At 38.4% G+C, this 23,303-nt stretch overlaps 1 long non-coding RNA gene across 2 annotated transcripts in view; it reads right to left on the bottom strand.

Moving 5' to 3' along the window:
* Nucleotides 1-13,679: 13,679 nt before the first annotated feature.
* Nucleotides 13,680-23,303, bottom strand: part of LOC116573487 — a 95,254-nt gene continuing 85,630 nt past the window's right edge. The window contains exons 2-4 of one of the 2 annotated variants that reach the window (XR_004278828.1): nt 20,023-20,656; nt 13,941-14,009; nt 13,680-13,718 (exon numbers count right to left, since the gene is read on the bottom strand). This is a non-coding gene — a long non-coding RNA (uncharacterized LOC116573487). The remainder of the gene's footprint in view (nt 13,719-13,940; nt 14,010-20,022; nt 20,657-23,303) is intronic. The other variant, XR_004278827.1, reaches the window with a different exon arrangement.

Raw genomic sequence — 23,303 nt, 5'->3', positions numbered from 1 at the left:
AAGATGCTTGAAATTCTTTTAAAATTCATATAATCAAAATGCGAGATGCCTGTCTTTAGCTTGTAAGAACAACACAATAAAAGTGAGCTATTACATTCGAGTACTTGGAGCTCTTATGTAGGAACATTTTAGAAATAGGTTGCAACTATATGTCATAAGACCAAAGCTAACTTTATTTTCCAATTTGATGTAAAGTATCCTATATAAAACCCAATATATGCTTTCAGTAGTTTTTCTGCATTGATCTTAAAGCAATAATGTTTAGTGAGAATATCAATGTTTTTCTTATACTCTCTATCAGAGTACTGGTTTCCAGTCCTTTTATAATAAAACATTAAGAATCTAGTTCATATCATACTACAACAATAAAGTTCTATAAAAACTGCAGGGAAATACATCTTCAGTGAGATTCCATCATCCCTTATTAATGCCATAATTGAGGGCTATAAATCTGTTTCTTATACAATTCATGCAATAAAATACTTAATGGATTGTGAATGACATGTTATAAAACTAAGCATTAAGTATTGCAATTTATATTTAAATGTGCTTCAGACATAAATAAATGCTCTATAAATAGTAGGCTTTCTCAAGTCAGAAGATATAACCTTCCATTTATTTCTAGCAGACTTGGGAGCACAATCACGACAGAGTGTGTTGTTGTCACCAAATTGTTACTGCATTTTGAATGAGATCTTGTTTTTGTTTTTGCTTACATTTAAAATTGTTTATCATTATTAAATTGTTCAAGAGATGTTCAAACAGAAGCAGCTTCAAGTATTGTCTTTATCAATGGAGCCCTACAGAGAATGTCAGAATGTGCTTACCTGCCCTGAAACTGATTGTTTGGCATTAGTATTGTTGGTTGGTCCAAAATGAAGGTATGATGGAATAGAGTAAGAATGGGCATGTGGAATCACAGAAATTTCCATCATCATCATCCCTTCTTTGTCCCTTTGTTTTACATCCTCACCAAATGGCCATTTTCTTGGGGGACATCATTGTGGCATTTACTATGAAGTAAACCTGCAAGGGAGATACAGCCTTTTTGGTCAACAGACTTTGGAGCAACCACCACTAACAGAACCTTTAGGATAAGTGGTATGGCCCAGGCGGGGCAAAGGATACCTCGTATAAGTGCTACTTATATATGAAATAAGTGCTTATTTCATATTTATTTTCATGCTTATATGAAAATAAACTTTTAGATCCTGCCCAAAGTTTAACACCACTTCTGTTTGGTATCTGGTATGGAAAATCAAATTGGAACATGAAGCATGTTTCCTATGTATTGTGATATCACACCTGGCCTTTGCATTATGGGTATATGGTGGTTGTGTATGGATGTTATCTGAAATCCAGTCTCTGACTTTAGAAAATGTGGCAGACATAACTACTTTTGTGTATTCAAATTGACTCACTACATAAGAGAGGAGACAAGTATTGACCCAATACTATTTGCAAGATGAGAAACACCAGTTAAACACCAGTCCTACTAACCTGGGGAACTAAATGAACCAGAAATACCTAAACAGCAGTATATATAATGTACTGCCACAGCCAGAGTGTTGCATGTTGAGTCTGGGCCTGAGACTTGATTCCACATTAATTCTACTTGGTATTTCATGCCCAACCACTCCAGAATCACATGTTCTCATGTTAAAAGTTGGAAAGAGAACAGGCCAGTGAAATCAGAAATGAACTCTAACATATTCGTAACACCCATCCATATCAACATATTCAGATCCATGAGCATTTTCATCCCTAGTTTGCTACTTTACCAACCCCATACTAGTCCTACTGTTCCAACCCCGAATATATATTCATCACATTGGAATCCCATGCCTACACTACAATTTCATATTTTTCAAATACTATATTCCCTGGTATTGAGCTGAAGATCTCTATCTCTGGCAACATTCTTCTCTGCTTTTCAAAAAAATAGACCAAGTTATGTGTAACCAGAAGCTAGTAAACAGCACCCACAGGCATCACTCCCTACCTACCTGTGTGTGGGCTCTCCTCTCTTGCTTTGCTCTCTCTCTCTCTTTACTGTTTCTCTCTCATGTTATTCAGCACCACAGACTGCCAATCATGGTTCCAGGTAGTCAGAAGAAGAACGGTATTTGTAAATCATACTATAGTTTGTAACTGTTAATTTCAGGTATAGTAACAGATTCCTTAAGCTACATATTATACATCTTATTTTGGAAGCAATGAAACAAACTTAGACAAACACATTGACTCATCCGAGTTCTACCCACTAAAATATGTGCTCTGTAAGTAGGAATTTTTGTCTTTTTTTCCATTGTTGCACCTATGTATCTAGAAAAGCAACTGGCATGTAGTAGGCACTTTAATACTAATAATACTTAATAAATAAATAGTTGCTAGAATAAATCTCATGGCTGTAAGTGACAGAGAAATACTGAATCCTGATCCTCGAAGTCTAGAAATCTGGTATGTTCAGAAAAACACAAGTGTTTGAGGCACAGAGATTGCCTTCAATTATAGATCCCAGCAGTTATGTGAGTTAAGTAACACCAATAATCTCTGTGCCTCAGTTTTGTCATCTGTAACACAGGCACAATATTTGTTGACAGGATATAAAGAGTTAAAGATGGAAGGGAGTTACTACATCGCAGAGGCTGAAAAAAAATCTTACATTTGTTTCTTTTGGGTTTCTTTCCTTTTTTTTTTTTTTTTTCTCTCTCTCTCTCTCTCTCTCTCTCTTTTTTTTTTTTTTTTTTTTTTTTTAATACTACCATCTCTTTGTTTCTCCACCTCTTTTTTTCCTGGCTTTATTCATTCTTTATGTTCTAATTCCTTTACCCCTAGCAAACATACTCTACTAGATGGCTTAACTTAAAGATGACTCAAAAAAAAAAAAAGGCTGCCCTTATTCCCCATGGCTACGACTTTGGATACATTCCCTGTGAAACCAGAACTTGAGGAAATGCCGGGGACTGTTTAAGAGGTTCACAAAGACTGTGATCCTAGCAACTTGTGAAAATGAGTGCAGTCACTATATTTTTTTTGACAGAGGTTTGTTCTTTTTCTAACATTCATTTTGTAGTGGGGGTTCTGAGGATTTCCTCAAAAAAAAAAATTATTCTAAACCCCCAACTCTTTCAAGATCTCTGTTGATGGAGAGTTCCCTTAATTTATCCTGGGTTGCTTAGCTTTTATTGGCCACATGTTCTCTGTCCCTTTCTCCTCTTTTTCTGGAGCCCTTTGAGTCTGTCACTCAGAAGAAAATGGAGTTGTCTGCACTGTTGGTTTTCCCCAGTCTGTCACCCTTAGGCATCTTTGCTCTGCTCTACTGATTTATCTTTTCCATAATAATAGCTTTCACCTTTTTGTCTAATTTTCAAAAATTGACCTTTCTGCAGTAGTGATTTTATGCTCCCATGTTTGGTCATTTGACCTTTTTAGTGGTTGTCCTTTTATGGGCTAATAATCAGTTTAAGGTGGTTAATCTGCCATTGTTAGTAGAGGCACATCAGCTGTTCTTTCTTTCTCCTTTATCATTATACTCTATTTGATTATTTCATTTTCAAATGTCTAATGTTGTGTTTAAAAAGTACTTCTCAACACCGTAAATTCCACACATTACACTGTTTTCCCTTCATCTAACCTATATTTTATGAGACTAGCAAAACATGCTAATTAACTGCACCTGGAGGAGAATGGGCTTGATGCCACTCTCTACAAGGGAATATGGAAAACTCCCATTTGACATATGAGCATCATTCTGGTTCCATCGAATCTGGACTTCAGTTAGAAAATCCGGGGTACCTTGGTGGGTCAGTCGGTGAAGCTACTGCCTTTGGTCTGGGTCATGATCCCAGGATGCTGGAATTGAGCCCCACATGGGGCTCACTGCTCAGCAGTGAGAGTCTGCTTCTCCCTCTCCTTCTGCCCCTGCTCATGTGCTCTCTCACTCTCTCTCTCTCTCACTCTCTCTCAGATAAATAAATAAATCTTCTTTTAAAAAAAATTCTATGTGCAACATACATTGTCAGTCCAGTTTCATCAGATTTAGTAATGTCTTTACCTTGACCTTTGATTTCCTAATCATGAGAGAAAACAATTTTACTGAATTATAGTTATCCATTTTTTAAAAATGAGTTCAAGCCTTTGACAAACTGTGAAAAAAGCTACCTCTACCTCAGTGCCTTCCCAAATTCTCTACTGTAGCCCACTTCCTCTACCCTGAATTCAATTATGGTGAAAAACCTCATTCTTCATTATGAGTCTCACGAACACTGCACCATGGTCCCCTTTTCAAATGTGCCCTCCAGATGCAGAACCACCCAACATACAACTCTCCTGACACTCCATCCCATCAAAGTCTATCAGATCATTCCCCTACTATTCTCTTCTTGTCCTTCTTGAGCCATTTAGTGACTCAATTTGATGTTAATAGCCATTAATGACTTAAAAGGTGACCTTTCTCAGGTGAGTTCACTATATTTTAAGAGGATTTCTAATGCTATAACCTGAAATTTTATAAAATGGTGAGAATTTCAGGTTTCAGGGTAGAGGAGCAAAGGGAACTATGTACGTATGATATGCTGCCTTACATCACCTTCCAATCACACTATGCAAAAAATTTTTGCTGTGAGCCTGAGCATGGCTGCCCCTGCTTACAGTAGCAGACTACAACCAGATAAACTGTATAGTCCGAGCAGATTACTTCTGGTGGAATCTTGATAGACTAAACAACCTTCTTATCTTTGAAGGCATAGTGATTATGAGTTATTAGCTGACTTTCCGAATGCAAAAAAATGTCACTCTCTGACCGGGAATCCAACCACATTAAGCAGAGCATTTTTTTTTTAAACCAATTAAATAAAAGGTTTAAATTTTCCATATAGTTTGAGGGGCTTAAATTTTTAATTCAAACTAATTTATCGGGCAATGGCACTTAAGAAAATGGAATGATGCAAAGCGACTTTTATCAGATGATAAGTGGTTAAGAGAGAAAAATGCTGACAGATCAGCAGAGTTATCTAAAAAGCCTAGAGGCAACCAGAGCCTTCCAGACACCCAAGCCTGGCCAGGGAACAGAGATGAATGAGAGCAGAGATCAGAAAGCTCATCCTTACCCTTCTACCCATGGTGAGAGAAGACTCTCAGCGTGTGAGGTACCTGTCCCTAATCACATGTAAAACTGCAAAACTTGCAGGGTTACTTTGATATGAACAAGGTTAATGTGCTCCTCAAGATTAATTGTGACTTCACTGAGAAATTTATTGAGTATGAGGGAATCTGAAAGTGAAAGGAGGACCAAAAGCCTTGTTAGAGATTTATCACGAGAGGGTGATGGATGAAAGCCTTCAGAAACCAATAATAGGATTTTAAAGATTCACATAAGCAGCATTAAGGAGATGTCTGGTGCTTACCTTAGACAAACTAGAGCTAGTGCGTGGATGACTACTACGGTTATAGCTGCGAGAGGAAGGGCAGCTGGTAATTTTGGAATGGGCGTCAAGAACTGCCTGTGCTTTGGTTAGGTCTGAATCCTGAGTCTCTCTATGTAACAGTTCTTCAGATTTAGTTTTAGATCTTTTGTTACACAAACAACAAAGAAAACAAAAGGACCACCAGCAGGGCTGATGACAGTGACAAGCATGGACTTTATAGTCACACCGATCTGGGCTGGAGTCTCATCTGTACCCATCAACTGCACAGTCTTGGGCAATTCACCTAACTTCTGAAATCCTCTATTTCCTCAAAAGAATGACAGAAAAAAATAAGTATGCCCACTTTTATTTTTGTTGTATTACATGAGATAATGACTTTCAAGTGATCAGCAGAGTCCTTTAAACTACAAAAAAGAAAATGAGCCAATGTTTTCAGAATCATTTTGTTGTCGTCCTTCTCGGTGGTAATAGTAAAAGAAGTAAATACAGAAACAAAATAAAGGAGATGTGGACACAAAGTGTAAAACCTAGTGTACCCATCTCTGCTACAAGTATATTTGGTGAAGTAACTGGAAAATATATATATTTTTTTCCCTTTCATAGATAAACAGCCAGGTAATTACTTCCCCTCTTCTTTATCAGTAGGTTTATGGGTTATGAAAAATGTCTGTCATTACATCATTACTTCATATAGAACATGTTGCAATTAATTAGATCAAGTTTATCTCACTTTTGGAAATTCACTGCAGCTTTACATGGGCTTGAGGAGACAACCCGGACTCAGTCAGCTATAGTATAGTGTGTTCCTTCAGGGGCAATTTTCTGTAGAAATTTCCACAGATGGCTAATACATGTGTGGATTCTCGTTACCTTCAGTTTCAGCAGGAAATGTACTTTAATTTTGCCCATAAATTTTAGATTAAAGATGGTTTTTGAGGCCTGTAGTTCTTCATGCATTTACTGAACAATTCATTTCCTTCTGCTTTATACATTTTGCAGAAGGGTGAATTAAAATTTTAAAGGAAGCTTTTGGTCAGGATGCCTGAAGTAGGAGATTGTCATCACCTTTGATTGTGTAGACTTGATGCAAGCAAAGCTGCTTATTTTAGATATAAGGTCAAAGACTAATTCAGTAGTTTCCTAGCCAGATGCCTTCCTTCCTTGGTTTTTCTTAGTCTCGTTTACCCATCCCTCCTGGAGACTTTGTCTCACTCTACACTCTGCTGGTGATTTCATCATCTTGCAGGTGAATATCTTAAGTCTACTCTCTCTTTCTGACCCCACACATCTATGAGCAACAGCCAACTGGAGATTTCATGACTTCATGTCTCAATGGCAACACACTCATGTTTTCACTCAGTGATTTTTAAGAGTCTACCATAAACCAGACCATGTTCTAAGCCAGAGATATACTAAAGCTTACAATCTACTGAAGGAGAGTGTTAGTAATCAAATATTAACACACTAAAATACTCAGTCTGTAATAGATGACATTAAAGGTAAGCAAAAATAACTATAAAATATTTTAAAAGGAGATAAAACCAAGTCAGGAAAGACCACTTATCTTCCTCTAATGCTCCAAATCTCAATAAATGGCATCACCATACCCCAGATGCTCAGGCCAAAAAACCTAGAAGGATTTTTCATTCCTCCCTCTCCCACTTCCCTCATCCAGTTTGTGAGCAAAACCTCGCAAGCACAGGTCTTGAATGTTTTCAGATTGGTTCATATCTCTTTACCTCCAAGTCCAAGCCAAAATTACTCTTCTTAAGGGGTTGTCCTGCATCAATTCTTAGCCACCTCCAACCTAGGTCCAGGACATCAACCACAGTAATCCTTTTTTTTTTTTTAAGATTTTATTTATTTATTTGACAGACAGATCACAAGTAGGCAGAGAGTCAGGCAGAGAGAGAGAGAGAGGTGGAAGCAGGCTCCCTGCTGAGCAGACAGCCCGAAGCGGGGCCGATCCTAGGATCCGGGGATCATGACCTGAGCCAAAAGCAGAGACTTTAAGCCACTGAGCCACCCAGCCCCCCCCCCCCCCCCCCGGGCAGTAATCCTTTTAAATATGCATGATTTTTAGCCAATGAAGAGGGCTAAGTAGTGATCCTAGGCTCCCTTCCTCCCACAGACGCACCAAATGTGCAGCTACACAGGGAACAACAGCCTCTGAAAAAACCCTAAGAACTGTCTCCTAGGCAGGAGGCAGAGGAGGAGGAGAGGAGGAGAGAAGTCCCTCCTTGGAAGCGGATAGCAGAGGCTGGGACACAATCTCACCAAAGACTTCATCCCCCCCGCTGCGAACCACAGTCAGGAGGGAACACAAAACCAGATCCTCCCCCTGAGGAGTGAAGGGTTTGAACCCCACACCAGGCACCCCCAACGGTTAAGACCCACGCCTGTGAGACAAGCCCCAGGAACACGGAGCTTTGAAAACCAACAGGGCTGCAGCCGCAGACCCTTAAGTCCATAATGAACGGAGAACCGGCTCTCCAAGGCCTCGGACTCACCTGCCCAGGGCCCAGCGGAGAAGCGCCGGTCAGAGGCGCCCAGACTTCCCTCCGCTAAGCTTAGGCAAGGGCCTGAGCTCACTGCGCGCACCGGGGCAGGCCTGCGCACCGCACCAGCTGTCTGGGCGCTCTCCCTCGGCTTCCGCCAGGGTCGGGCGCCGCCTTTTTTCTTCCTCCCTGCGGGCCCGTCTGCACACTGTCCCTTGCTCCATTCCAGCTGGCAGTCTCCTCTTAGCACTCGAGCCGTCGCGCACCCTCTCTCTCTCTCTCTCTCTCTGTTTTTTAATGCTAAGGTTTTGTTTGGTTTTGCTCTCTGAGCAGAGGCCGCTCCCACGCTCAAGGCAGCCACGGCCACCATGTGTGCACTCCGCCCGCTGCCCCGCTGCAGCCGGCGAATTCTCCCGGGTTCCCCAAACCCGGCTGCCGTCGAGCCCACACGCCTTGGCTGCCCGGCTCCGGAGACCAGGGGCACTTGCCATCCTGGGTGCCACAGACTGTCACAGGTGGAGAGACGGTTCTTTCCGCCCCCACGTGGTGGAGAGCTGATGGCCCCCTGAAAGGCACCCCGGCGTCGGGGTTGCCAAACCGGCCCTTTTGCTGGTCCCAGAGCCTCAGCTGGACCGGCAGGCTTCTGGTTTGGCACATAACTAAGAGGCTACTGACCCTGCAGTGGCTCTAAAGCTGACATAGCGGAGGGAAACCTGGCCCCCTGGAGCCTAGATCTTCTCTGCCGATCGCTCCCCATAGTAAACGAGGGCAACGTGGCCAAGGCTCTGAGTAACCTCAGCTGCTAAGTTCCAGCCACGTAAGATGCTGTTTGGTTTTTTATTTATTTATTTAATTTATTTATTTGACAGACAGCAAGAGAGGAAACACAAGCACGGGGAGCGGGAGAGGGAGAAGCAGACTCCCTAAGTAGAGAGCCCGATGCGGGGCTCAATCCCAGGACCATGAGATCATGACCTGAGCCAAAGGCAGAGGCTTAACCCACTGAGCCACCCAGGTGCCCCTAAGATGCTGTTTTTAATTAGCATTGCTTAATGCATGTCTTAAAATCCGGTAGCAGGATCCTGCTTTTGGACATATAGTAGGGGAAGATAAAAATGTCTTCAAAAAATATTTCCTATCATTTCTAGGAGACCGTGTACTGTAGCTTAGAATAAATATACATATGTATATAAGTCTGTGTGTATTTGTCTCTGTGCATATACATAGCTATATATGCAGATATATTCATATATTGTGATATACTATATAGGTATATGCATATATATACACACACATATAATATTCATTATATATACACGTACATACATATGCATGACGTGTGTGTATTTATGTACACAAACCATATATAATGCTTATTATATATGTATTTGGGTATTTGAACATAAGATTAACCTGATTTGTAATGGAAAATGACTAAATTCTAAATTCAAGTTAAGTGAGCTCAAAAGAGAATGAAACCTATTTTTACTAAAGCATAATTTCATATTTACTACATTTCCTTATTATTTCAGGCCCAGAAGTAATAACTATTTCTAAATCTTTACCTTATGTCTAAGAATGTGCCAGAACTCATTTTGAAGAATGGCTATTTATTAATAATAAGTTATCTAAATTATTTGAGATTTCAGATTAAGTAGAAGCCTAAATAGTTTGTCAGATGAGGTCTGGAAGAATTTCTAAGTAATGATACATATAACTAAAATAAGAACCAACAAAACAGGGCCTGAATCATCTTCACTACCAAATTTGCTTGCTCTTGGTAGAGAAGTTAAGGTTGGGGAAGGCAAAATGACAGTTAACACTATGTCCAGCCAACAGCACCATCCAACCTGCCACCATTTATTACCTTGATCTAATCTTTCAAACAAGGTAATCCAAACCATTGGTATGAACCTTGGAAGACTCTGGATATCTGAACAATTATGAGCAGTGGAACAAAAGGGGAAGTTCTCATGGAAGCATGAGAGAGTTGAAAGAATGATATCAGATTTCATTTTTTTATAATTTTATTTTCTAGAAAGAAAATTGGCTCCAGTTAGCTCAGATTTAAATGACTATTTTCTTCTCCTGTTTATCTGGGTTTATCTGTTTATCTGGGTTTGGCTAATAACAATTGAACAGGGTTACTTCCCCTTTGTGGGCTGCTGCTAGATCCACACATCACAGGTTAGTCCACAAATCATTGTTTTAGAAGGGTGGGTATAGTAAGTTTCATTTCTGGTTTCCATTAGAATCACCCGGTATTTAAAAATATATATACAGGTGTCTGGGCCCTATCTAAGACATACTGGGCATGGAACCTACATATATACATTTCTTTAAGGTTCCAATGGTAATTTTGATGAACATCCACCATTAAGAACTTACAATTAGGTGATCTCTAAGTCCCTTCCAACTGTATAGTCTATAATTTCTTCAAAATACTTGTTTAAAACCAGTCTATTTTTTACGTGAAATCATATACACTCTCCCAGAACAGTCAATTGTGATGAACTCTCTAAAAAAGTAAGTTTCAAAAGTAATTGTAAGAAAAATGCCTTCAAAACAAGTAAGAGAAAAGCCATCAGTGGTTTAAATGATTAGAATTTTCTTCTCCCCAAACAATAAGCCATCTGAAGCTGGGTAGTTGCTGATGTTAACTCAGAAGCTCAGTGAGGTTGAAGTGATCTTCTGGTCACAAGATGGTTTTGCATTTCCAACAATCCTGGCTTCATTTGAGGCAGGAAGAAGAGAGAAATCAAGAAAGGATGGGCAGCTATAACCATCTCCTTTAAGCAGGAAAACAAAAGCTTTAACAAGTACTTTCTGGGTAGATTTCCAATCAGGTCTTACTGACAGAACAGGTTCTTAAGACCAAATCATGAAAGACATCCTGAGAATTGGTTTGGACCAGCCATAATCTATAGTCAGGGCCAAACACACTAGTCACATTAGCTAAAATCATAAAAATGATAATATTCTGGTTAAGAAGGAAGAGTTGGATATAGAGTAGAAAAATGTTGCAAATAATTTAAGTCAACTCTGATGAAAAAAAAACAAAGTTCAATTATATTTTGTTATAGGATATAATAACAATCTACCATAATATATGAAAAATGTTCATGTCTTTATGTAATTGTTGAAGAATAACTTCTTGTGACAAATGTGACATTTTGACAAATGTAATCATCAATATAACAAGTTTATATCTTATCTTCAAAAGTAATTATTTTGAAAGACAGCATTGATTGGATATATAAGTTGTGTTACATCATTTATACCACATATATTCAGTCTATGACCTTATTGTTTTAATGTTAAAACCACTGCTAAACCAAGGTTTTCATTCAAAAGGAAATAAATCAAGAGCAGATGTGATTGTTTTATTTAAAAATCACCAAAAGAGTGACTCCTGGGTGCTCAGGCGGTTATGCTTCTGCCTTCGGCTTGGGTCATGATCGCAGGGTCCTGGGATCCAGCCCCACATCAGGCTCTCTGCTCAGCGGGAAGGTCTATTTATCCCTTTCCCTCTGCCTGCCACTCAGCCTGCTTGTGCTCTGTCTCTCTGCCAAATAAGTAAATAAAATCGTTATTAAAATAAAATAAAATAAAACCACCCAAAGAATCTTTAAAATAGGGATTTTAAAAATCCATCAGACCCCATTGTTCAATTTGGATACATATCATTTGCTTTAGCCATCTAATTTCTTCAAATTGGAAAAGACAAAAAGTATCTAGACATTTGTTTGTTGTCTTTAACGGCATAAATTGCTTTAACTAGTTTAACTGCCCAATACTAAAAGATTGTTATACAAAATATACATCATATTGTCATATGATAGAATTAACATTTCCTGAGTAAAATTACTTAATAATAAAGGAGACTACAGAATGACCTGGAGATGATAAGTATATTCAATGAGCAAAGAAAGCACCTAATTATGGTGCAGTATGTTCCAAATTGTTTAAATAATAATTAATGTATTGAGAACACACTAAATATACCAGGCTTAAGGTTTTGCATGTATTCTATTCATTAGGTTCTCACAAATGTAGGAGGAAGTTTGTATTACCCTCCCATCTTACAGATGAAGTAACAGTCTTAAAACAGTTTTGGAACTTGCTCAAAATACATAGCTTACAAATAGCAGAACTAGAATTTGAACCCAGGAAGTATGGTTTCAAAAAACAGATTTATATACCTAGAAGAAAAAAAAATTTTTGAAAAAACAAACAAATAAAAAAAGCACCAAAAGAATAACAAAATTATGTTTGGGTGGTGAGATTAATTACAGTATGCTTTTTATATTTTCCAAAATTTTTGGAGTATTTATTGACTCTAGTCAGAAAATACAATGAGTACTTGATAGGCTTTCAAATCTAGTAATGACTTAATAAGCTTTCTAACCTCGTTTGATAGGCTATCAAATAAGCCACGCTCTCCTCAGCAACTACTGATAATATAAACTCTACAGAGTATTACTCTTCTTCACTGAGAGATAAGACCTTTCTAAAATCACAATTCATGAAAACTAACAGTTTCATGCCCAGTATCTCTTATAAAGTCTGCCTTAAGATCAATAATCTTACTACACAGACATCATGAAATCAGTTCACTGGAAGGTAATAAAATTCATGAAGATTTGTCTTTTGTTTCATGAAACCAAGAAAGAAGAAATTAAAGATCCAAAACATATGCTCAGAAACTAAATATATTTAATTTAATTAACTACTTATTGTACACCCAGTAGAAGAACCATGGATATCTATAAATAGTGGCTTACAAAAGGATTTCCAAGATATCATTACCAAGTAAAAAAAAAGCAAGAATAAAAACAACACAAAAATTCCCAGATATTTTTTAAAATTTCTAAATATGTAAGTATGTATTATAAATAAATAGAAGAAAATGGTCTGAAGATGTAATTTTTTTATTTTTTATTTTTCAGTGTTCCAAGATCCATTGTTTATACACCACACCCAGTGCTCCATGCAATAGGAGCCCTCCTTAATACCCACCACCAGGCTCACCCAACCCCCACCCACCCCCAAAACCCCGTTTGTTTCTCAGTGTTCACAGTCACTCATGGTTTGTCTCACCCTCTGATTTCCCCCAACTCACTTCTCCTCTCCTTCTCCTAGTGTCCTCCACGTTATTCCTTATGCTCCACAAGTAAGTGACACCATATGATAATTGACTCTCTCTGCTTGCATTTTTAAAAACTTATCCCCTAAGTTCACAGTGCATCCCTGCCAAGGAAGGGAGTGAAACTGGTGTAGAACGACAAGCACAAGGGGAGAGTTTTCAGCTTTTACTGTGCATAGGACTGCTTTATTCCAAGTTTTCAAAATAATATATTAAACGTATTTATATTATGCAATTTTAAAGAAATATAACAAACAAATACAGATCCTTAAAATTGCCATCACTCACAGTCATCCTACTTACCGTAACTTATTTGGATTGTTGTTTTATATATCTCAATAAAGACTCCTTTATGGACTATAGTATGTATTTGTCCAGGAGAATTTTAGAAAAAACAAAGGGATAATTTATTTACCTCTGTAACTCTAATGGAAGCAAAGCTAAATATACTTACCTTTGCTTTCAAAAATAAAAGAAAATTAAGGGGCGCCTGGGTGGCTCAGTGGGTTAAAGCATCTGCCTTCGGCTCAGGTCATGATCTGAGGATCCTGGGATCGAGCCCCGCATCTGCTCTCTGCTCAGCAAGGAGCCTGCTTCCTCCTTTCTCTCTCTCTGCCTGCCTTTCTGCCTACTTGTGATCTCGGTCTGTCAAACAAATAAATAAAATCTTTAAAAAAATAAAAATAAAAAAATTATTGTGCCATATGCAAATATTGTTGACTACTAACTACTATCATAAAAGGAAAATATGAATTTAAAAAAATAAGCAGAGGAAAGTAGATGTAATTTATAATGGAAAATTTGTGTTATAACCTGTGCAGCAAGACAATTTAGATATACTGATTATGTAGTTACATCCATACTTACTAAGCCTATTGGCCCCAGCACCAAGTTATTATTCTATCATACTTTTTCTTCATTCAAAAGTACTTCTTCCTAAATGAAAATTGGAGTGAAAAAAAATCATGTATATGATTCCTGTTTTTCTTCTTGAAAAGTTCAAACTACTATCTATCATATTTTACAAATGCATGAAAACTTACAAACAGTATTAATTACTAACTAGGAAAAAAAGTATCACAATGTATTTAAGGTACATTGAAGAATTTTAAGGTAAATTGAATATAATTATTGCTTACTTTATAAATTGCATAAATAATTTTAAATTTTCCATAAAGAAACTATAAAGAGCACTTAACAGATAAAAAATATGAGGTCTAGGGGCATCTGGGTGGCTCAGTGGGTTAAAGCCTCTGCCTTCGCCTCAGGTCATGATCCCGGTGTCCTGGAATCGAGCCCCACATCGGGCTCTCTGCTCAGCAGGGATCCTGCTTCCTCCTCTCTCTCTCTCTGCCTGCCTCTCTGCCTACTTGTGATCTTTGTCTGTCAAGTAAATAAATAAAATCTTAAAAAAAAAATCAATCTGAGGTCTAGAAAGCAATTGATCTAAATGTATAGAGCTAGTTACTGTCAAAGCTTGGATAAAAGATAAAAGATTGTGTGTTAACAGATGAAGCATCATTGGAAATAAACTTTCAGGAAAAAATATAACTTATTTAAAAATAATAGATGACTTGAATATAACAGTATACTGGTATTATTTGTGGAGAAAACAAAACACTTGGCTAAGATCATCTTTTTTTTTTTTTTTTAAGATTTTACTTATTTATTTGACAGAGATCACAAGTAGGCAGAGAGGCAGGCAGAGAGTGGGGGGGGGGGGGGATGCAGGCTCCCTGCTGAGCAGAGAGCCCGATGCGGGGCTTGATTCCAGGACCCTGGGATCATGACCTGAGCTGAAGGCAGAGGCTTTAACCCACTGGGCCACTCAGGCACCCCAAGATCATCTATTTAGTATTGTTAAGTCCTAAAAAGCATGATAGTCAATATATATTCAGGTGTCTTCAATAAGTACATATTGTAAGTTCTACTGAAAATATATTTTAAGGCCACCAATAGTTCAAGAGATGTTAGTTTATACTGATACCCGACTAAAAAAAGTTTCTTCTCTAATAAAAACTTGGCAAAAATTTAAACATCAACTTCATTGAGAACATCGTAATTGTTAAACTAATTTCCTGAGTGTTCTTGACTTTTTGTATGTGAGTATGATGGCTATTTCTTTGAGACTTGAGAAAACTTTTTAATTTCAGTTTTAGTAGTCACCATTACATTTCCAGTTCATAGTTTAATGCAAATCTTGTCTATACTATATAAAATGGGAATGCTTAAAACTATGGAGATATGATAGTATATGATGAAACAATTCTCCATTGATGATGATCTTGAAATAAAGAATCTACAAGTCCAGTGATAAATAGTGCATGATTCAGTATTTCTGCTCAATAAATACTTGATCAAATTCTAAATTTAGTACCTACCTTAAGTTCTGGATAGAAAATGAATTAATTAACTTGATAGATCACCAAAGGCATTTCAAAGAACATCTAAGAACATGGGATTATTTTTAACTTTTTGAGGACCGTCCATGTTGCCTTCTACAGTGACTACACCAGTTAGCATTCCCACCAATAAATAAATAAATAGTTCATGAGGGTTTTTTGTCTGCACATCCTCACCAACACCTGTTGCTTCTTGTGTTGTTGATTTTAGCTCTCCTGACCAGTGTGAGGTCATATCTCATTGTAGTTTTGGTTTGCGTTTCCCTGATGATAAGTGACGATGAGCATTTTTTCATGTGTCCATTGGCCATCTGTATGTCTTCTTTGGGGAAATGTCTGTTCATGTCTTCTACCCATTTTTAAATTAGATTATTCTTTTTGGGGGTGTTGAGCACTGGGGATACAGGACCAAACATTGCAGACCAAACCCTACCCTTATCGAGTTTACATTGCAGTAAAGGAGACAGATATGAATAACATAAAAAGTAGATTAGAGAGTGGTGGGTACTAAAGAGGATACACAGCGTGTTTACTCCCAGCTGCCGTCTTGAACCATGGAGAGTGCAGCATTTCTTAATCACGGGTTTTGTTTGTTTGTTTACTTAATAGTGATTTTGTTAATGTGATTTTGTTAATGATTTTGCTCTAAGTAATTTTGTTAATGATTTTATTCTAAATCTTTCCATTTCTGGGCTGATCTGAGCTGTCATTTCTTGACTTTTTCTGTCCAGTTATATTCCTACTATGGCTTAATTGGGGGTTTACATTATCCAGATTCACCAAAGCGTGGTAGAAGAGTAAAAGAGTGTTTTCAAATCTTTCTTTCATGGTACCTGGGTACCGTGGGCTCAGTTGGTTAAGCATCTGACTCTTGATTTTAACTCAGGTCCTGATCTCAGGGTCCTAAGAAGGAGCCCCGTGTCAGGCTCCACACTGAGCGGGGAGTCTGCTTGGGATTTTCTCTCTCCCTCTCCCTCTGCCCTTCCCTCTGCTTCTCCCCATCTCTAGGGGGGAAAAAAAACCTCTTTTTCATATAAACTCACTACCACTATCTCCTCAACTATAATAATTATACGAGTAGACTCTTTCAAAGAGCTCAGGAAAATCTCAGAAATATAAAGATACAGTCTGCCTTGGATATTCCTCTGAACATGCCAAGAAAATTCAGGCTGAGAAAGTCAAATTATACAATGGCCTAACCCCATCAATTAAACATTATGCTTTACCTATTAACTGAACCACCCACTGTGGCATAGACCCCATGCAGCATCCATAATTATTTAGTTCCAATAAACAGACACTTCCCACTACTCTAGAGGATGGATATGGGTTCGTCTAAAGACAACCCTCAGGGTAAAAAAAAAAAACACTGTAGAGTTTGTGGTTAAAAGTTTGTGGTTAAAATTAAGAAATCCGAAGTGCTAATAGATGCAATCCATTACTGACTAACTTGTGACTTCACTGAGATAATACGACTATCTGTGACCCATACATTAACTTATTTCATGTGTGACAAATACATTTTTTCCTCTGATTCCTAGGAGCCAGGAAGGATCCTAGACACTGAATCAGTGAGACACAGTATCTTTTCTTCCAGGAGTTCACAGAAGGATACAGACACCTAAATGAAGAACCGCAAAGTCCTATCATAAGTACAAGGGAAGAGGATGAATAGGGACCTCTAGGACCTTAGAGAAGGGACCTAAACTAACTCAAAAGGAGGCCGATGAGGGAGAGACAGAGCACTCAGACAAGACTTCCTGGAATTTGCTGGTATGTGAGCTGGGTTCTCCAGATGAAAGAAGGAAGAAATCCAAAGACATAGAAATGAAACCACGTTGTGTGTACTCAGAACTACACTGCCGATGTGGAGTAAATTTGGTATAGAGAGTAGGGAAAAATAGGCCTGAGGGAGATGCAGGGACCAGATCCTAAAAGCTTGGACTTCATTCCATAGGCTGTAACTGAGACATCTATGTGTTTTGAGGGAAAGACATCTATGTGTCTTGCTCAGATTTGTAGAGGGTAGAAAACATGAATTTGGAGACTATTGATTTAATTCTGGCAGAACATATTTAAAGACCAAAACTAGGTAGTAGGAGTTGGGATGGTTAAGCAGGGACATCAGTAGGACTTGGCAACTGACTAATAATGGGAGTAAGAAACGGAAGTCAAATCAAACTGCCAGGCTTCTTACTTCCATAGTGACTTAAGAACTCTTGGGGAGTCTCAGGCAAAGGGTTTGTTTTCAGAGACAGCTCTGTGGCATCCAGGCAGGAAAGAGCTGCTGGCAGCTATAAACACAGTCTTTGAGTTTCGTGTCATCCTTTTATAAACATCTACCCTTTTCAAGGCCATCCAGTCTTCATTTTATTCAAATTTCATTAGGCTAGCTAAATTTCAATGACTTAGTTACAAATGTTCAGACTAAAATGCAAGAAACACACTGAAATATACCCTGGTTTCCCTTACAGATGATGGTTCTAGAAAGACTTCTGTTGCAAATGAACTTTTCCCTTCCTCACTGTAGAGAGCAGAAAGGAGGATGGTACAACCAGTCAACTGGGTTTATAATTTGACAAATAATAATATTAATAACAATGTACAATTAAAGAAAGAGAGAATGTATTGTTACCTTACTTTATGCTCACGATAACCAATTAGGTAGATATTATTTCCAATTTACAGATGAGGAAAAGGAATTTCATTAAGGTTAAATAAACAGTCCTAGCTGACATTGAAAGTCAGTAGTAGGGGCACCTGGGTGGCTCAGTGGGTTAAAGCCTCTGCCTTCCGCTCAGGTCATGATCCCAGGGTTCTGGGATCGAGTCCCACATCGGGCTCTCTGCTCCGCGGGGAGCCTGCTTCCTCCTCTCTCTGCCTGCCTCTCTGCTTACTTGTGATTTCTCTCTGTCAAATAAATAAATAAAATCTTTAAAAAAAAAGAAAGAAAGAAAGAAAGTCAGTAGTAGAATCAGGACTTTTAAAAAAGGAAAAGAGAAGAAAAATTATTGATGAAAGGCCCAATTTACATCCAACCCTCACACAGTATATCTGTTCATTCATTTAATCCCCTGGGGTAGGAAGGCGTCACTGCTTTGATATTGTTATTATGTGTTATAATAGACATTGGCAAATTCTTGGAAGAGGTGTTTCAAGTATCTATAAATGTTTCATTCAAATTTTATTTTTGGGTTTTTGAACCAGTTTTTAGAACTATTATATAGCATATACACATAAATCCCAAATTACAGTACATTAGAGAAAACTAATACGTTAATGGTTGTTGCCAGGTTAAATTGTTTAGTGGCAAACCTCCAACGATAATGTTTCTTCTCATATCCACTTGAAAGTATACTATGGGGCACCTGGGTGGCTCAGTGGGTTAAGCCACTGCCTTTGGCACAGGTCATGATCTCGGGGTCCTGGGATGGAGTCCCGCATCAGGCTTTTTGCTCAGCAGGGAGCCTGCTTCCCTCTACCTCTCTCTCTGCCTGCCTCTCTGTCTACTTGTGATCTCTCTCTGTCAAATAAATAAATAAAATCTTTGAAAAAAAAAAAAAAAGAAAGTATACTATGATCACAAGGTGTTATTTAAAAAAATAAAGACAGAAACCGTCATGTTCAGCTACACAGCTGTATGAATGGCAATTTCCTCCATATTATGTAGCTAACATAAAATGAAAATTTGGATGTCGAATTAAATTTTCAAGTTCATCTGAAAATCTTTAATTAGGACATTTAAATACATTTAACTAAATGCATTTTAGGAACTGTATTTTACTAAACCATGACTTTTACCTGATATACAAATGGGTATTTCAGATAAAATTTAATTTCATAAGAAGAAATTCTGCTTAAAAGAAACAGCAACAAATTTTAAAAGCACTGTAATACACAATATTTTTCTTTTGAAAATTTTTCTATTTGGTTCATCAACACGGCCTTTAATCCATACCAAGACTTATGACCCACTCCTGTGCAGTTAGGAGTGCTCCGAAGGGCAGACTGTATCTACGCTATGCCTGAGGATGACTTCATTTACTGCTTTTTCTTTTAATAAATTTTGTTTTTAGTGTTGCTCCTCTCAACATAAATTATATAAAATTGAAGATTTTAATTCTAGTTGATTGTATTTTTATGATTCATATTTCCCTATAGGCACAAGTTTAATAACTTTCCTATTTTCCTTAACACATAACACTTGGAAAGATTTAAGAGTCCAATAGTTGCTGATAGAGTTTGTATGGCAGATTACCAAAGAAAATACTGCTATTTGAAAGCAGACTTTTCCCCCTGACTTTTGAAGTTCTTCATGGCTGGACATTTTTTTTTTCACTGAACTAGATACTTGCTATAGCATTTCAGTCACTTTGCTCTTAATTGCCTCAGAAACAGATTTGGATATTCAAGAAGGTAAAAATAAAAATAACAAAAAAAAAACTAAAAAACACAGGTTTTGTGGATAAGAATCTACTTTTGTGGATCTACTTTTGTAAAAGAGAATATTTGGTTAAGCCAGCTAAAATACTAAGAAATCTGCTCACCTTATAAAGGCTGCATACCAAACCACTTAGAGCAGATGGTAATGGTGGCCTGGCTGGCATAATTTGAAGCTATCATGATTTTGGAATTGTCTTCAAAACATTTGAAGTCAAGTGGTTGAAATATTTTATGGCAATATCTGTTATGACTCCCGCCAAAACTCTAGACTTCTCAAAGGCAGGAATCATCCTTTGCAAACCTCGGAATGACAAAAACAATGTCCTGCATGTGGTGTGCAGACACTGAAGAAGGATTTGTTTCTATGATTTATTTAAAACTCTTCACCTAACAGGGAAACCTTCTGAAGCAAAAGGCCCTGGGTATCGCCTAAAGTTAGCTGATCTTTGGCAGCCTAGCATCGATTCAAGCTACTTAGAGCTTTAACAAATGCGAGTCTGCTTGTCTTTTTCAAAAGCCTATTGTGGTCTTGCCAGGTAATACACAAGCCACTTCAAAATCACAGCCCAAAAGACAGGCAGTCTTTTGGGGACTCACATTCTATTTCCTCATTCAGTCCTCTTTATGTTGTCTCAGTAAAGTGTCTGTCACTTCTTCTTAAAGAACAGTGAGATGAAGGAACGTGTGGAACTGATGTCAGGAGAAGCTGTCTTCTCTTCAACTTCTAGCCCTGCGCACCTGGGTAGAGAGAAAAAAGCACCGAATTAGTCTGAGGTAAACAAACCTGCGTGGACAAAAAATACAGAAAAGCTTGGGGAAGCCTGGAATTTTTGGGGAAATGAGGAAAGAACCATTCTGATGGCACCCACAAAATAGTCCTCTCTTCTTTAGACAGTAGACCATTGTTAACACTAGCCCTCTGGGAAACTCCACCTCGAGAACCCTGTCCCTTCTTTCAGGAAGGATGCATGGTGTGGGAAAAGAGGTGCCTCCTGTCCTTCTTAAGATCCTGAGAAAAGAGACTCTCAGATGCTGAGATGTGCATGCAGGAGGTTTACTGGGATGTGTTCTGAGGAACAACTGTCGGGTAGCAGAGGAAGCAGGATTGAGCAAAGACAAAGTGAGATAGAGTTCTAGCTGCAGCCTCGCCAATCATTCAAAAAGCTCTTGAGCTTGGAAGTCCTCCAGAGGTGTTCTTATTGAGGCAAGAGTCTGAGCCTTTGCACTGCCCCCAGTCATCAATCACTGGATGCAGGCTGCTCTTGCAGAGGGTCAAGGCAGCTTCCTTCTTCAGAGGGCAATTCTCAGAGAAGGATGTTGTCCTGAGCCATCGGAAGTCAACACTGCCAACCACTTAGGAATAAATGCCTAGTTCCTAAAAGGGGGTCTGGGTGGCATGACCTTACATCATGGCACTACCCACTCAGTTAGAGTAATTAACACAATCAGTAGAAACGATAAGGACTGATTCTGACCCTAGGACTCGCTGTCATTATATTTCACCCTTTGCTGAGCAAAGTCCTAACCGCATGCCAGTCACTTCTCTATGTAGATTATCTTGTTTTATTTTCTCAACAAAGAAGGTCTGATGGGTCTCAATGTGCATACAAAGAAGATGTGGCTTAGAAACAGTAGCTTTCCCAAGTTAGCACTACTTAGGGAGGGCGATAGCAGGGATTGAAAGAATTTTCTGAATCCAGAGTGTTCTGAACCAGCCCATAGCATATCTTGTTGGATATGCTTTTTTTCCTGACCTCCCACCAACATTTGGGGGCAAGCGGTAAATTGTATTTACATACAGAAGAGTAAGTGCATAATCCAGGGAGTTTAGGTCCTTGAAAAGTAACTGAACCATACCAAACCAGGTGCCAAACACACTGTTTCCAGGCCAATGAAGGAGGAAGAGGACTCCATACTAGCCAAGGCAGCTGAATTGATATCATTGATCTGGGCTCTAACATTTGAAAGTGTGAACCTTAAAATGATGGATGGAAGCAATAGTGCTGGCCATAGGATTTCCTACAAAAATAGCATTACAAGACCCTTTCCTCAAACTTTCTTCCGTCACGTCCTCTACCATTAGCCGGCAAATATAGTGAAGGTCAGGAAGTTGATTTGAATGGAGTTCTAAGTATGGCACAAAACCAGCTTCAGTTTGCTCTTTCCATTTATCCCATTGTCTTTGCAGTTATTTCTTTTGTCTCCTGACTCCCTCCCAGAATAACTACTATGTCTAGTTCAAAAGCATGTCAAAGCAGGTATTTCTCATCTTAACTACACAAAGGCACTATGTAATTACAGAAGATACTAGAAGAACTTTGGAGGAAAAGCAAGCTATTCACTTAATAAGAAAAAAAATTAAACAGAAATAATTAAAAGAGACTATTTTCAAAATGTTTTCAAGCCTGTGTGCGGCATTATTTTCCTGTTAACAATTACAATGCCATGTTCCAGCTGGAATTTCCAGAATATTACATGTATATTAACAATCTCAGTTCCGGAGGATGAAGAATGGTTTGTACCTGAATATTCTCTCCAAATCAAAAGCAGAAGCAACAGGATTCCCCTTTTCTTTCTTTCTTTCTTTTCTTTTTCTTTTTTTTTTTTTTTTGAGTAATCTCTATGCCCAATTTGGGACTCAAACTCACAACCTCATGATCAAGAGCTGCACATTCTATCGACTGAGTCAGCTGGATGCCCCTGGCTTCCCCCTTTCTAGTTTCTGCCCTTCCCTACCAAGACATGTATATGCTGTAAACAAGTAGAATTACCAAACCGGACAAAATTTGCCCAGTCTTGGGAAATAAATATGGAGAAAAGTTGAGAGATTGCATTTTTCTTTTCCTTACCTGGCTTAAATTAAGTCCATTACAGAGATGATGTACTTAGTCCAGAGTGCAAAATACAGGAAAAATTCAATAAATATTTGTTGAATTCATTAGTGCCCATCATCTAACTCCATGAAACCTCCCTATTTCCCCTGGAAGAATTAATCCTTCCCTCTTTCGTGCTCTGACAGCAGTTTGTGTATTTTCGTAACATTCTCACAAACGGACTTTCATTATATTTAGTAAAAATATCCTGTCTCTTCCTCTTGCCTTAAGAGCAGGGACTGGGTCTCATTCAGTCTATATCCTGCATTTTGTCCTGCACCGAACAGAACTCAAAATCAACGTTTTATTGACTCTGATGACCTACCATTTTAGGACTTATCAGTGGGATTGGCAGGTGTGCCAAAAAATTGCTGCTGGGGGCAATGGTGACACTTTATTTCTTGACAGGAAAGGTGAATTCAATTCTGCTAGAGCCCATGATAATTTACGTAGCACATCGCAACACACTCGGTCTCATTTTGGCATTGCCGTCCTGGCTGTGCCATTAGCAA

Source organism: Mustela erminea, chromosome 14 (assembly GCF_009829155.1).
Source record: "Mustela erminea isolate mMusErm1 chromosome 14, mMusErm1.Pri, whole genome shotgun sequence".
Taxonomy (NCBI): Eukaryota; Metazoa; Chordata; class Mammalia; order Carnivora; family Mustelidae; genus Mustela; species Mustela erminea.
Note: the sequence above shows the minus strand (reverse complement) of the source record. Positions and strands in the feature narration are given on the sequence as shown.